Genomic DNA, 16911 nt, shown 5'->3' with positions numbered 1-16911 from the left:
CGACCGAATAGGACAGAATGAACAGACGATTATTATCGGTGAACGTATTTGCCGTAGCAGGAACGATGGCCACCTTACGCCGCTGCCTTCATCATACGGAAGAAAAAGCGCATATTTACAACAACCATATTTTCTGTCTATTTGCAGTTTTTTCTGCGCTCGGGTTCCGGAGTGGCAATACGTCATAATGAAGCTAAATCTAAGCGTGCAGGCCCGTTTCATGGAGGTACTGCAACAATGACTTGTTGCAAAGAGGCGCTGACAGTAAAAATCATGTGCGGCAACGCTAGTGGGCGCCATCTTACAACGTTTACGTCATCTACAGCAAAGAGAACTTAAAACACACACATTCTGACCACCCGCTATAGTAGTACAATGGAGTTGATAGCACAAGTCAACATATACTGCATTCATTTGTTTTTCTTTTCCCCTTCTGCTAGAAAAATGACGCAAAACGAAAATGTCTTTAAGGTGGTGTTGCTGAAGAAAGCGACAACAAACAATGGCGCCAAGACGGCTGCTGTTTCCGTCAATGATCCCGTTTTTTAGTATTTCGTCAACTGTAATGGCGGTCACCGACGGACTGTTTCCTTTTACCACTCCCAGATGCTCACCCTGTACAAAGAAACCATCACTGAGATAAGCATGCCACCTTTTTTTTTCTTTACTCGCCCTATCTCGTTCGGTTCGATTACAGGCAGAGCTTTGGTGGGCTCATGCGAGAACCGCGCCAACAGCCGAAGGCTCGTGCGAACTTTGGCGAGCTCTTCCCGATGAGGTTGCAGCGGTAGGGGGCGCTCGGGTCTCCCTTGGCACACGATCCCGCGCAGGCAGACACGAAGAAGAGCATCTCCTCGCTGAGGAACTCCAGCCCGGGAAGTACAAGCGGCTGGCCCACCTTCACGGGAGAAAGCAACTTAAATTGTGCATAACTCATCGATGAGGACTCTCAACGTAAGCGAACAGCCGAATGCTTCTAGCTGTTCGCTTTAACAAAGCCATGATGTGCTTTCAGACGTATATTACGTTTATTTGTTGCACTGCGAATATTTAGGTGGCATTCGTTTCACAGCGTAATTCCATGGAGAATATAGCCGCTAACCAGCATATTTGTGGTGGCTGTCTGGGCAGTGTTGCCAGGTTTGGCCATATATAGCCAAATTGGGCTACGGGAAAACTTTTGGCGTCGAATTGGACGAGTTGGTTATTTGGGCTACTGAAAATCTACGACATGGCTGTGTTTGGGGTATAAGTGGCGCCCTAATCCACGCTGCAGAGGTGGCTCTGATCGGGTAGAAGCAAATCTTGAAGGCTGTGTTTTAGCTGGCTGTGCCGGCTGCGTGGCTGTGCGTGTGAGCGTGCGTGAACTGAACCCCCCTTTCCTTCCCTCTCTGCGCTGTTGTCTGAGCCGGTGGCTTTCATCCTTGATGCACTTAAACTTACACCCTGCTTGACCGTTAGGCACTCGATACCCGGGCATCGAGATGAACCTGGGAATAGTGGGTTTTTCACAGTACACTGTACTAACATGGCTATGCTCAGGAAGGGAGAGCAATAACATAGGGTCGGGGCCGTCGGGCGATCGTGGCGCCGACATGAAAGAAGGGAAGCACGCGTGGATGACACGCTGCAGTATGTTCATGGCCATGTCTTCCGGATGAAGTATCGCGCCGGGCACGGCTTTCAACCTACCCACGTTTCTGGCGCGAAGCATTACTTCCATTTTCCTTTTCCTGCTAGATGAATTTTTCTTCATGCTTAGATACGAGATTCATTTCGATAGGTTGGACGTAAGATCGGATCCTCCTCAGGGAGGAGAATCCAAACAAGGAGAAGTGCGCCAAGTATGCGAGAACCTATAAAAAAGAATGGGAGCAAGACCCCGAGCCAGCGGTGGGTTCTGGTGCTTTTACTTCTACATGGTTTGCCCTTAACGTCATGGATGCAGATACTCATTCTGCCAATATCGAAACATGTTTGCTGTAAACTTCACCCACAGTGTTAGCTTAGCTTGTGAGGTGTCGTGCTGCTGGCTCGATGACGCGGGTTTGATTCCCGGCCACGGCGGCCGCATTTCGATCAAGGCGAAATGCAAGAACACCCGTGTACTTGGTGCACGTTAAATAAACCGAGGTGGCCAAAAATAATCCGGAGTCTCCCACTGCGTCATGCGTCCCAATCATATCGCGATTTTGGCACGTGAAACCCCAGCAATTATTAGAGTTTTAAAATAGGGGCCTCAAATGTATTGGGGCCCCAAAGAAATAGCGTCGAAGCCACTGCGCATGCGCAAGACGGAAACTGTATTTGGGTTTTGCGTCGTGCACGTTATTTCATTGGCGGCGCCCATCGAAGCGACGGCTCTAACCTAGCAAAAACTGGGTGCGATTCGTGGTAGCGCGTGAAGTTTGTAAGCTAGAAGAAGTGATTGCGGTTATCTCTTTCTGTTAACCAGCACGTGTAATGAAGATTGATTCATTATACGCCACTGATTCCGAATTCAATTGTCGATTTCATGGCTCGTAGGCCTATCACGGATTGACTTGGCTGGGTGAAGGTGCGTAAAGTTAGTTACTCAAAACTAAGCGCAGCAAGCTGCATGCTGCTAATAGAATAAGTTGTAAATTGTAATTAAATGCGAAAACACGAAAGTCAAAATTACTTTTCTTATCATAAAATGGTTATTTTATTTTAATATTTTAACTGTTTTTCTTTGACGCCGTAGTGAGGCTGCAAACGCAACACGCTGTCCGCAAAGGCAAAACGCCTATTCCAAAACTCTTCATTCCTGCATGCCACAATGCTGACACCCGCAAAGCTCTTTGAGGCCCCAAACTTTAGGGGTCCCTATTCTAAAACTTTATTAGCCATCAACATGGTTTGCTTTTTGACAATAACCGGTTTTCACAGCATTACCACTGTTATCAATTTGTTGTTTACCATTGCTCTTTGTGCGCCGTTGCGGCTTTTACCATTTCGAGCGAGTTCGGGACGTGCTCGTCGCCGAAAACGACTGCGCGCTTCTTACACTAGTGTGCCGGTTTGCGCAGTAATCTTTTAAAGCTCCGCTTACACCGATTCAGACAGTGAGTGGCATCTGTTGCCTGTCCCTTTTCTTAAGGCATGTTCTTGGCGCGCTAGAGACCTAAGATGGCGGCCAGGTTGATGTAAATTGACAATATATAGGTTGTGTGTGTCCAAGCTATTCCGCGCCAAGTTAATTGAAAAAAAAACGAGAAAACAAGATTGGACGATGAGACAAATAACGGGAGATATCACAGCGCGAAAGACTTGTTTTAGCTCATCAAAAAAGAAGCCGTCAGCACGTCGCCGTCGCAGATCGCTGGACAGCTGGACTTCTACGCCGTAGGCAGAGATAACTTGAAAGATCGATGACGCTGAACAATATTTAGTGTTCACGACACCTAAAGAGCAGAGTTGGTAGTTAATATTACTGTTGTAGTGAAGAAGAGGGACGATGCAGTGGGGCATCCTTACCAGCGCTGTCTAGTGGCTCAGGCTCTCCAGCGCATCGCTCGAACTACGCCGCTCGCGCCCGCAGTTCCCTGAGCTGATCCAACGGTCGGCTCTAACGCTTGCGTGCAATAAACGCCTTTACAAGTGGTGGAGAGTGCTACGCTCGAACGCATCCTAGAGCTTCGATCCCGTACCCTCTCTTCAACCATGTCTCAGGACGCATCTCAGCCGACGTCCCAGCAAACGCCTCCTGCACTATCCGTCGTGTGCTCTGGTCTACCTCGCCACAAGGATCCTCCTGTTTTCAGCGGCACAGACGACCACGACGTGGAGGACTGGCTGTCCACGTACGAGCGAGTAAGCGTCGTCAATAAATGGGACGATGCCGCGAAACTAAGCAACGTACTCTTTTACCTCGCCGGCGTGGCAAGCCTCTGGTACAACAACCACGAGACGGAAATTCCTACATGGTCCGCGTTCAGGACCTCACTGGTAGCTGTGTTTGGTCGCCCTGCTGCGCGCAAGGTGCGAGCAGAATCCCGCTTGCGAGAACGAGCCGAACAGCCGGGAGAGTCCTTCACTAGCTACATCGAAGATATCCTGGACTTGTGTAAGCGCGTGGACGCGACGATGTCGGAATCAGACAGAATAAGAAACGTCACGAAAGGAATCGAGGATGCTGCTTTCAATATGCTGCTCGCTAAGAACCCACAATCCGTAACAGAGATCGTTTCGTTATGCCAAAGTTACGAGGAGCTACACAGGCAGCGCTCGTTGAGTCGTCGGTCGTCATCACGCGACGAACACATCGATGGTCTGGCTACCACCTTCGACCAGAGCGCACTGCTTGCGGAAGTGAAAGCATTCATTCGGGAGGAAGTAGCACGCCAACTCTCATTGGTACCCTTTGCTCAGCCGTCGCATGTGTCACAGCCCACTACGACTATCGTGCCTCCGCTCCGCCGGGACATCGAGCAAGAAATCGCCGTGGTCTTGCCAGACCTACGCCACCATGTTCCTGCGTTTGTGCCACTGAGCTACACTGAGGTCGTGGCACCACCCCAACAGGCACCAGCACCGCTCAGCTACGCTGAAGTCGTCGCGAGGCTCCGCCCACTCTCTGCTCATGTGCCCCTCACTTTTGCCGACGTCGTGGCTAGGCCTCCAGTGCAGCCCTATCGCCAGCCACTCCATACAGGGCGTGCTCCGATGTGAACGGGACCAGCCACAGCGAACCGGTGGCGTACATCTGACAACCGGCCTATATGCTTTGCCTGCGGCTACGCCGGTCACGTGACCCGTTTCTGTAATCGTGTGCAGCCGCCCAGCGTCGCATCATCCATGACCAACCGTTCGTCCCGTCCATATTACGACCCACCTTCCGGTGTTTCACCAACATACCGCCCGCCGCCGCACACCCGCCGTTCCCCATCTCCGCGCCGGCGCTCGCTATCACCGATGCGGCCTCGTGCCGGCCCTCGGGATGAGGAAAACTAACAGTCGCAGTCCAAGAGGCAAGGGCTGCGACCACGTCGAACTGCACAAGTCCTCATTGCAGCCCATCCAATTTGATAGACGTGTTTGTCGACGGTGTCCGCGCGTCTGCACTCGTGGACACAGGAGCAGCTATATGTGTTATGGATGCTAAACGTTGCCGCTTACTTCGGAAAGTCACGACACCCCTGTCCGGACTATCCCTTCGAACAGCCAGTGCTCAGCACATTCGACCCTTGGCGTCTTGCACTGCTCATGTAGAAATTCAGGACGTTGTACACGCTATAGAATTCTTCATCATTTCCTCCTGTTCTCACGATGTCATCCTCGGCTGGGATTTTCTCTCGCGCCACAATGCCGTTATCGATGGCGCACGGGCCGAAATAGAACTATCGCCGCTGCTAGATTTGACGCCCACTGACGCTCCGTCGCTTTCCAGGAAACTAATCGTTGAAGCCGACACTCAGGTTGCTCCCAACGCCTCAATGCTCGTGTACATGCACTGCAGTGGCCTCTCGGACGCCATTGCATTACTTTCGCCGTCTGGCCGTTTCCTCGCAAGGAAGGGCCTGTTGCTACCTTTTGCGACCGTAAACATCATCAAGGGTACTAGCACAATTTTCGTTTGCAACCCGTGCCCATACCCTGTCATGCTGCTCCGAGGAGAATGTGTTGGTACCGTGGAAGCCATCGACGACGTGCAAGTTATCGACGTGCCCGACTACCCGAATTGCGCAACCTACCGTACGCTCAGTGCTGTTTCTACAGCTGACACATTTCCCGGAGATGTATTTGGTTCCTCCATCGCTGGGACCCTTACAGCGGCGCAGCGTTCCCAGCTGCTGTCCCTCCTGGATGAATTTCGTTTGTCTTTCGACGTGGGGCAAGCTTCCTTGGGTCGGACTTCAACTGTAACGCACCCCATCGACACTGGCCCACCATTGCGACAACGCCCGTACCGCGTTTCTGCCAGCGAGCGTCAAGTGATTAATGAGCAAGTCGACGACATGCTTCGGCGCGAAGTGATTCGACCCTCGAAAAGTCCATGGGCTTCTCCTGTCGTCCTTGTTACAAAGAAGGACGGCTCCGTAAGGTTTTGCGTCGATTATCACCGGCTCAACAAGATCCCTCGCAAGGACGTCTATCCCCTGCCACGCATAGACGACGCAATTGACTGCCTGCATGGAGCCGAGTTCTTTTCATCTCTGGATTTGCGCTCCGGGTATTGGCAAGTGCCTGTGGAAGAAGTCGATCGGCCGAAAACAGCCTTTATCACGCCCGACGACTTGTACGAGTTTAACGTCATGCCTTTTGGACTCTGTAATGCGCCCGCGACATTCGAGCGCATGATGGACACAGTTCTGCGAGGCTTAAAGTGGCACACATATTTGTGTTATCTTGACGACATTGTAGTTTTCGCGCCCGACTTCACCACGCACCTCGAACGCCTCCGGCGTGTTTTGACATGTTTATCGAACGCCGGCCTACAATTAAACATAAAGAAGTACCGATTTGCTGCACGGCAACTCACAATACTTGGGTATGTCGTATCCAAGGACGGAATTCTCCCCGACCCCGACAAACTTCGCGCCCTTGCCGAATTCCCCAAGCCAACGTCCATCAAAGAATTGCGCAGTTTCATCGGTTTGTGCTCGTACATCAGACGCTTCATTGGGAATTTCGCCGCCATCGTGTCGCCCCTGACGAAGCTCCTAGGGGGCAACGGGCTCCTTACCTCGTGGTCATCAGAGTGCGATGAGGCGTTCACGAGTCTTCGTCGTTTGCTGACTTCCCCCCCCCCCCCAATTTTGCGCCACTACGACCCGACGGCCCTTACAGAGGTCCACACAGATGCCAGCGGTGTTGGCCTTGGCGCTGTCCTCGCGCAACGCAAGCAAGGGTTCCCTGAGTATGTCGTTTCCTATGCCAGCCGAATGCTTACGAAAGCCGAGAATAATTACACTGTGACAGAAAAAGAATGTCTCGCGATCATCTGGCTCTTACTAAGTTCCAGCCGCATTTGTATGGTCGCCCCATTGGAGGTCATCACGGACCACCACGCACTATGTTGGCTGGCGTCATTGAAAGATCCGTCCGGTCGTCTTGCACGTTGGGCACTTCGCCTGCAAGACTACGACATTCGCGTACTCTACCGCAGCGGACGACACCACTCGGACGCCGATGCCCTCTCGCGCTCTCCCTTGGCTGACAACAATATATCTCAGTTGACTGTGTCTTCCATCGACCTTCGCACCATCGCTTCCGAGCAGCGAAAGGACACCTGGATTGCGTCGATTATAGGCTGGCTCTCTGATCCATCGACCAGGTCACCTAACCGCGCGTTGCGCCGTCAAGCTCACCATTTCGCCATTCGCGACGACCTGCTTCACCGGCGCAATTACAGCTCCGACGGCCGCCAATGGTTGTTAGTAGTGCCTTGCAGCCTGCGTTCCGAAATATGCGCAGCTTTCCACACCGATCCCCAGTGTACCCACTCTGGCGTTTTCAAGTCTTACCAGCGCCTTCAACAGCGGTACTACTGACGAGGGATGTACAGCTACGTTCAAAAGTTCGTACGCTCTTGTCCCGATTGCCAGCGCCGGAAATCTTTACCCCGCCTCTCGCCAGCTGGGCTGCAGCCTTTATCTTGCCCCAACCGGCCCTTTGGGCGCGTCGGTATCGATTTGTACGGGCCCCTTCCCATGACATCGGCTGGAAACCGCTGGGCCATTGTGGCAGTTGACCACCTTACGCGATACGCTGAAACTGCGGCGCTTCCGGCAGCTACTGCGTGCGACATTGCCTCCTTCCTGCTTCGTCGATTCATCATACGTCATGGGCCACCCCAGGAGCTGCTCAGTGACCGCGGACGTGTCTTCCTCTCCGAAGTAGTTGAAGCTGTTCTCAAAGAGTGCCACGTTGTTCATCGCACAACAACGGCTTACCATCCTCAAACTAATGGACTCACGGAACGATTCAACCGTATACGCTCGGCGACATGCTCTCAATGTACGTCTCCTCCGACCACACGAACTGGGACGCCATTCTGCCCTTCGTCACCTACGCGTACAATACCGCTACGCAGAGCACTACTGGGTTTTCGCCATATTTCTTATTGTACGGCCGGCACCCATCGCACACCATCGACACAATGCTACCATACCGGCCCGACTAATCTGAATGTACGTGCGCCCATTTCTGATACGGTGAGACATGCCGAAGAATGCCGCGACCTAGCCCGGGCCTTTACCTCCAATGACCAAGAGCGCCAGAAGAACACTCGCGATGATACCACCTCTGCGCCCACCTTTCTTCCTGGAGCGCTTGTATGGCTCTCAGTTCCTTCCTGCTGCACCTGGTCTGTCTTCCAAGTTAATACCCAAGTATGAAGGTCCCTACCGCATCGTCGAGCGTGCATCACCCGTCAACTATGTGATTGAGCCCGTTGAACCATCTTCGGACATGCGCCGTCGCGGACGCGACATTGTCAACATCGAGCGCCTCAAGCCGTATTACGATCCACTAATAGTGACAAACTGTTAGGTCACCGGATGGCTCCCTTTTTCGTCCCCGGGGTAATTGTAGTGAAGAAGAGGGACGATGCAGTGGGGCATCCTTACCAGCGCTGTCTAGTGGGTCAGGCTGTCCAGCGCATCGCTCGGACTACGCCGCTCGCGCCCGCAGTTCCCTGAGCTGATCCAACGGTCGGCTCTCACGCTTGCGTGCAATAAACGCCTTTACACTGTAAATAACTAAAAATAATAACTTAGTAATATCTGTCATAAAATAAAAGCACCGATTCGCCTTCTGCAGCGATTCGCTGGAACTTAAGGCCTTCCGGGCCCAACCAAAAAGTGTTCTGTGCAAGCATGATGTTGCTGTTGTTGCTGCAAAGGGCCGACCGTCATGGCGGCACGGACATTTTGTTACGACGGGTTGTGCAAAAAAAAAAGGCTGCCGTAGTCGAATGTGAAAACGTACACACAAATGAAATTGCAAATAAATATGGCTATATTTGGCTACGAAATATTTTGCACTTTTTTATCTTTGGCTACATTTGGGCTACAACTTCTCCAGCTTTTGGCTACGACGCCTCGTCGGACCTGGCAACACTGTGTCTGGGTGGCTATACATACTCGTATGTATAAGCCTCTTCGTCAAGCATGTGTCGCCGACGTGGAAGGCGACTGCCTCCTCCACTCCCATGGATCTCTTTCCCTAGCCGCCACTGGGAGAGAGGGGGCGGAAGAAGAGAAGGATGGCGCTTGCCAAGCGCCATCCAAACACAGCATCTAAGACACCCGAAAGTTCTTGCACGACAGCGCCAATGTATTGAAGAGCTATAATAGTTGGTGTTTGGCTACGAACGCACGCTGCAACTCGGTTACGCGAGACCACCTGCCCTTTACATTGGCGCTTTTTATCGCCGGTCAGAGTTCGCTCACTACCGACGGCAAAAAGGATTGCAAGCGCCAAAGGTACCTCGCTGTAAAGGCATGCAAATACAATTAACAGATCCAACTCACTTCATCTGATCTACGTGTATAGAGGATTTCTGCAAACGGTTCGATAACAGTTGAAGCAAATAGACTGAGAGTGCGTATTTGCACACACTATGCAAATTGAACGTGCAAACATAGGCAAATATATACACCGGTGACCGGGTGTTCAAAATTTGGCTTTAAGGAATTTAAAAAAATGGCCTGTGGCAGCTAGCATAATTCTTGTCGTTGAACTGGGTTATTCGAAGAGGGCGACATTAGTAGCACGATAAATCGAAACAGTTATTCAACTAAATAACAAAATCTGTCTAATTAACTTCTTAGTTAATTGCTTAACGACACATATTTCAATTTACGAATTGTAGCCGGTGAGTCTGTAAGGCACATTCACTCGAAATGAATTTCCAGGATGACGCCAGTTTCGAGATATTTCCCAAAGTGTGGGACGAAATACATGGACGTTCCAGTTACTTTTGTGCTTCAATCTAGAACATCATTCTGGTAAAAAAGTAAGTGGCACAACAGTGCATTTTTTCGCCGAGTTTGATGGCGCATGTCTCCAAACTGATGTCATTCTGTAAATTCATTGCAAGTGGATATGGCTGAAAAGCTCACCGGCTACAATTCCTAAATTGCAATATATGTCGCAAAGTAATTCACTAAGAAGTTCATTAGTGATATTTTGTTAATTAGTTGAATATGTGTTTCGATTTATCGTGCTACTAATGTCCTCCTCTTCGAATAAGCCAGCTCAACGATAAGAATTATGCTTCCTGCCACAGGCAATTACCAAAAATTCCATAAACGTTAATTATGAACAGCCTGTATAATCACCGGTCAGAAAATTGGGCTGCTGTGCTGGAAGACAGAGGTTCGATCATGTTATCGATCACTTATCTGGTTATAGAATTACACTTATTAGCTTCTAGCATTACTCTGCCCTATGCAGCGTTATTGCAGGAGGGGAGTACAACAAATACAAGAAACAGACAGAAAGTTAGTGAAACATTAAAAAAAAGGAGAGTGAGCTTATCGCACGAGCGCTTCCACAAAATCTGACAGTGCCAATTCATGAACAGAACCGGGTAACTTGTTCTAGCATTCGACAAATCGCGGAAAATACCTGTGTTTTAAAATGTTAGTGCTCGCAAAGAAAGGCTATACGTTGAGGCTGTGACAAGGTCTTGTTGCACAATCACTGGCATAAGCGGTGTAATCATCAGCGGATGGTCGACAACACGAGTAAACAGTTGAGTGTAATAGCATCATGGAATCGGTATGCCGCCTGGTGCGTAGAGGAGATAAATTGAAAGAATTCATTGCGGACGAGGGCAATAAATCATGATCATGTTGAATTCAAATGAAACGAACTAACTGCCTTCGTTTGTACAGATTCTATTTTGCTAATATCGCACACCTTATATTGTGTTTATATCGCGTTAAGTGTTTTATATATTAGCAATTTAATGTATTTTGCCGATTTAGATAAGGTCCGTATTAAATAACCTAATTTCTTTGGGCTTTAGATGTAATGTGATCAATGTGCCGGGACCATTTCTCGTTGTGTGTGAAGATAATTGGAAGGTATTCGTACGCTTGTGCCCGGAGAACGATTGTGTTGTTGAAAGCGCACACATACTGTGAAAGAAAATGGCTGTTCGTAAATGACACTGCTGCGATTATTTGAATGTTAATGCCGTGTATAGTCACATATTAATATTGCAGTACATGCTACAATGAATATAACGAAATAATTCTGGCTGCCTCTTCAACTTCGCTATAGCGAGGTTTTTACATTTCCTCTTCTGTTCTTGCCTACCTCAGAGTGTTGGTCGACGAACGCGGCTACCACTTCGGTGGCCAGAACCAGGCGAGCCCAGTCGATGTTGTCTCCTTCCCTCGCGAAGGCGACTCGAGGCTCAAGCGCCTGCAGGCACTCAAGCCACGAGTGGTTGAGCGACGCTTCGCGGAGAAGAGCGGCGACCACTTGGAGCGCGAATACGCCGTAATTGAGCGACGGGGGCGCGTCGGCGCCGAAGCGCGGAGCGAAAAGCCAGGTGAGAGGAACGCGCCTCTTGCCGGTCGCGGTCACCTGCGGGCACGCAACGTGTAAAACGAGGTGTGCGAGTTTGTCGTCCACAATTCTGTCCAGTATCGTGGTTTGTGTACCGGCAACGCATGTTATGGTGTGAAGAGGAACCTCTCCCGCCAATGTACACTACTAGTACTACAATTACTACTACTTCTACTACTACTACTACTACTTCTACTACTACTACTACTACTACTACTACTACTACTACTACTACTACTACTACTACTACTACCACTACTACTACTACTTTAACTACTACCACTAACTCCTGCCTACTAACTACTACTAACTACTGCTACTACTACAATAACCACTACTGCAACGTAAACAATTACTAATATAATTACTACTACGAGAACTACTACTACAACAGCAGCAACCTGCGCCACTATTACTACAAGTGCTACTTAGAACTTGAACTTCTACAGCTACTAAAATAACTTATTACGCGGCGGATGAGAGGAGATGAGCGGCCACGTTTATTGACGGGGGCGGCCTGGTCTTGTACGCGGGCGTGTTCACGACGGCATTCTTTTTTTTTTTGAGCAGAAAAGGAGTTTAGCGACATGCATGTGCCAACTCGCCTGCACTTCTGGACTCCCCGGGGGCGCAGGAGGGTAATAGGAAACGGAGTCCCCGTAGGCCACGCTGAGGAGCTCCTTGCTGCGGATTTGAGAGAGCGCAATCAAGTAGTCTTCCAGGAAGGACCGCTCTCGGTAGTCCTTGCTCACTCGCAGGTCTTCGTAGAAGGCGTCCAAGTCGCGCGTCGTGGGGAGGGGCAGTGTGAATGTGGCCGCTCTGGGTGCATGCGTTGGTGTCGTTGAGCAGATATTTTCAGTTCACTTCTGAAGCCAAGTGTTACGATTTTCGCATAGAAAAGCTGGCTAAGAGCAAAACGAAAAACAAAAACTGAAAGCAGTGTGAATAAAATATATCCCAAAGAAGAAAAAAAAGGAAATTAGAAATGTGAGCATTATACGCCTATGTTATATTACGTAACTTCTACGTTCTGTGGCTGCCTTTCATTTAGGTTTCGCTCATATCCCATTCAGTGTTACCTTTTAGAGCCAAGCTGTTAAGGGCTCACTTTTCGATGGTCGCGTCTGGATGTAGAAAAAAATGTCGCAGTTTCGCCCGAAAGACGAAGCATCAATTGCGATAGCAAATTAGTAGAGAGCTATTCGGAGTAAGGATAGTAGTTTTATCGGCTGCATAAACTTGGACACATTCACTTACTAACAGAATTAACAAACGTGGTGTCAGCGCGCACAAGCAAACATGAATAGATCACACTCAATGACCGCAGTCAACGACTGTCAAAACGCTGGCAGCAAGCGCAGCCGCCGCAGCATGCAAAGGTTCGTGCGGAAACCGAGCGGCGAATGCACAGCGCGTACAAAGGTCAGAGCCGCGTGGAGATGGCTTTTAAGAGACGGTGCGGGCGACAGCCACAGCCGGGAAAAGTACAAGCCCCCTCCCTCCCGCGCTGCCTTTCCGCTTTCTTGCTTTCGAGTGGCAGATTGAGTGGCCAGTTCCCCTTGCGCACGGTTGCAAGATACGCATTTGGTGCCGCAGCACACTGTCGCCCAGCCTCCCTCTCTCCCATACCCTCACGGCCTTTCGCGCGACGGGAGTCGCGTTTGCTTTCCGCCATGCGTTCGCTCTCTGAGATAGCGCGCGTCCCCCGCGCGCGTTCACTCGCGCATACGACACGCAGCGACGATTTTATCGCACGTGGACCTTATACGGAACCTCACGGCGACGGCGACGGCGTTGGCGGAAATCCGGTTGAAGTGTCCATATAATTGCTATCGCAATAAAAACTCAGTGGCCGTATGCTGTATGAACGGATGAAAGCGCGCGAGGGACGCGCGCTTTCACGGGGAGTGAACGCACGGCGGAGAGCAAACACGACTTCTTCCGTCACGCAAAAGGCCGTGTGGGGACAGGAGGGGAGGTGACGATTAGCTGTGGCACCAAATGCGTATCTTGCGACCGGGCGCAAGGGCAACTGGCGACTCAATCTCCCACGCGAAAGGAAGACAGCGGGAAGGCAGCGCGGGAGGGAGGGGTTACAGCTTCTGCTCTGCCAGCAACTTGTACTTTGCGCGGCGCCGGGCGGTCGCGCGTATCGTATCTTGAAAGCGATCTGCAACACGGCTCCTACCTTTTTATGCGCTGTGCTTTCGCCGCTCAGTTTCAGTTGAAGCGATAGACCGCATGAACCTTTGCTCGCTGCTGCTGGCACGCTTGCTCACGCCAGCGTTTTGACAGCGGTTGTGTGCGGTCACACAAACAACGCGCAGAACTGTTGTCGACGGCGGTGGCGTTTTGCCCGCGTTCGCACCGAACGCGCGCGGCGTTGGTGACGTGTTTATGAAAACGTGCCAACTTTTGCTGTACACCGTATGGCGCTGTACCGTAGCGAGCGTAAGGCCATGGTCACTACATAAGTGAAAAACACCGGATCATATATATTTCTCATTCTTTAATAGTTCAAATATCCAATTACACCATCACATCTTAATAGTCATATTTGGAAATGCATAATTCCCACCATAGTACAGCATCGCTGGTCTTCTATCACCCCAATGGAAGGGCTGACCGTTTTTTTCTTTAGATTTCTGTTAGCTGTATTTTTTATGATGTTAATTGTTTCTGAGCTGTATGAAAGCATAGGTTTCGACAAGATAAACCAGTTGTAGGTTGGCGGCGTGTTTTTGTCGCCTTTACTTCTCTTGTGTTCGTGTTGAAAATTCTCGCTAAGAGCGTTACCACGGAGAACGGGACTACTTTTCGTCAAACTCAACATTTTGGGCAGCTTACTTACGAGTTTTTTTTTTTTTTTTGCTCTAGTACACCACGAAGTTTTGGTCGGCTCACTTAGCAATGCCGTTATATCGCAGAAGTACTCGGCGTCGTGTAAATAGATCTCTTCCAGTGTTGAAATACTACGCTCTTGTTCGGTAATTCTTCTCTGATGGTATCTTTGAATACGGTTTCCTCAATATAAAAAAATTAACACCCCTCAGGGCGTATTCTTTGTTGCACAACGATTTTTGTCATGTACTTTGCGTGCTTCTCCATTCTTTAAAGCTGCGCACCATGTGCACTATAAAGAGGTTAGACACACTTAAGCCTCTGTACGTGCATTGAATGCGGAAACGTTCTGGGCATGTCGACTATATCGTCGTCTATACTATTTCGACGTTTATGGCACGCAACATTGACACACCACGTCATCACTTGGTCACGTGACCTTCCAATTTAAGGTTCTTAATTGGTCGTGTGACTATGTCACATGACGTGATCTCTTGGTCATGTGCTCGATTAACCCTTTCAGCCCTGGCGTCGTCAAATGGCGACAGGACTTACAATCGTAATTTTTAGCATGAAACGAGAACCGAAACTGCTTGTATCCCCCCCCCCCATCGCACTATTGGAAGTACTAGGGCCATCGCCATGGTTAGTCACGTGACCCTTATTTGCGTTGGTGGCTTACCCCCCAAAACTAACTTTTCCCAATTCGAACAGTTGACCCACCTTCGAAACCAACTGGGCCCTCTCCCAAAATTGACCTGGCCCACCACCAAAATTTCAGTGGCCCACCTTCAAAATTAATTTTGCTTAAAGGGGCCCTGAACCACCCCTCGAACTTGGTGAAATAACATAGTCCGCGGTACAGTGTACTAGAATATTGGGTAGTGTGCTCTCTGCCCTATGCGGCGCGCGCTTCCAGCTGAAGCCGCGCATGTCGCCGGAGCCGGAGGCCGCTAGGGGCGCTGAAGCTAGTTCCACCTGAAGACCCGTGCCAGCGCGTGCGCTCCCGTCACTGCCATTCGCTTGCTGCAGTCTGCACACGAGGACGCGAATCGACTTGATTTTGATTGTTTTTGTAAAGTGCAACGTTCGTCGACTTGCCTCTGCAACGTCCTCGGACTTCCTTTGTGCTCGTTCTACGGTGCGCTAAGAAACTCCGGCGCAATTACTGTTTTTCACCAGGGTGCCGGACAGGCTATAGTCGAGTGAAAGACTCGGCCAAGGCGTCTCTTTTCACCGTCCCACAAGACGAAAAAAGGAGACATCAGTGAGAAAGAAACTTACACCGTGAAGACAAGAAGCTTGATCAGACATTTGCCGTGTGCGAATTGCACTTTGAGCCGCGTTACATAATCAGAGACTTCGTTGACGTTGTTAACGGCAAATTCTTTTTTTTTTTTCATTTCGCCGTACTGCATATTCTTAGGCATGCTCTTAAAGTGCTTTGTATCTAGTGTGTGCTCTGTGAGAAAAAAATGGTTTGTTTTATTTTGTAAACATTGTTATTGTTGTATGTAAAAAGAAATATTTTCCACATGCACTAGCAGGGAGATTTGTAATATTTTTGGAATCTGTGCAGTACTTTGAGTATTCTTTGGTTGGGCTGATTTTGCTTATTTTTCACTGCTGCAACAATAGTGTACATCGCCTTTGTTTCGATGCTGTTCCTAATAAATTTGCACGAACTTGAAAGTGCATTCGAAAACAAACGCAATTTTATGCGCTCAAAGAGCAATGCCGCCTGCTCGCTGAAATCATTGCTCGAATTCAATTACAATTATACAATTAGAAATAAGCTTGTTTGATATTTTAAGGAAAATAATTTTTGCATAAATATAGGCGCCGTGTTTTTCTTTCCGGCGATGTGTACCCACACGTCGTGTATATGCATTTATGATGCAAGAAAACTGCCCGCAACTTGACCAAGTGCGGTCAGCTTGGGCAGCAGTCCACTGCTAATGAGAGCGGCGCGAGCTCGACGCTGGCCTTAGTGGACCGCAGTGGGCATTACACGGTGATAACTAGTGCTATATATATATATATATATATATATATATATGTCACATGTCACATATATATATATATATATATATATATGTCACCATGGAGAAGCTGCAGCCCGTCCAGGAGCCTCGCCCGAACTTGCCGAGGTCGACGGCCACACCTTGGACGGCCAGCGTCGCGGACTCAACCAGACCCCCAAGTCTCCCGTCGCCAGAACATAGCTGGAGATGCGACCTTCCTGACCCGGTGCCACGTTGAAACTCCACGGACAGCGCCGTTCATCCCTCGACTATGACTCGGTTCGTGCGCCTCGCGCGCTCGCGCCGTTCGGAACACCGGGCATCGCGTGCTCCTCTTCTTTTTCGCGCCACTGGCGGCCTCTTACATGTGACATAGGCCCCCTCTTCAAGAGTTTTTTCTCAAAAAACTGCTCACTGCTTGGCGTTCAGGTGATGACTGACTCCTCGTAGTGGCATTGGTGCTGGTTCATTGAAGACTCGATGCACTACACAACACCAC

Source organism: Dermacentor silvarum, chromosome 1 (assembly GCF_013339745.2).
Source record: "Dermacentor silvarum isolate Dsil-2018 chromosome 1, BIME_Dsil_1.4, whole genome shotgun sequence".
Lineage (NCBI taxonomy): Eukaryota > Metazoa > Arthropoda > Arachnida > Ixodida > Ixodidae > Dermacentor > Dermacentor silvarum.
The sequence above is the reverse complement of the archived record's forward strand: the minus strand, read 5'-3'. Positions refer to the sequence as shown.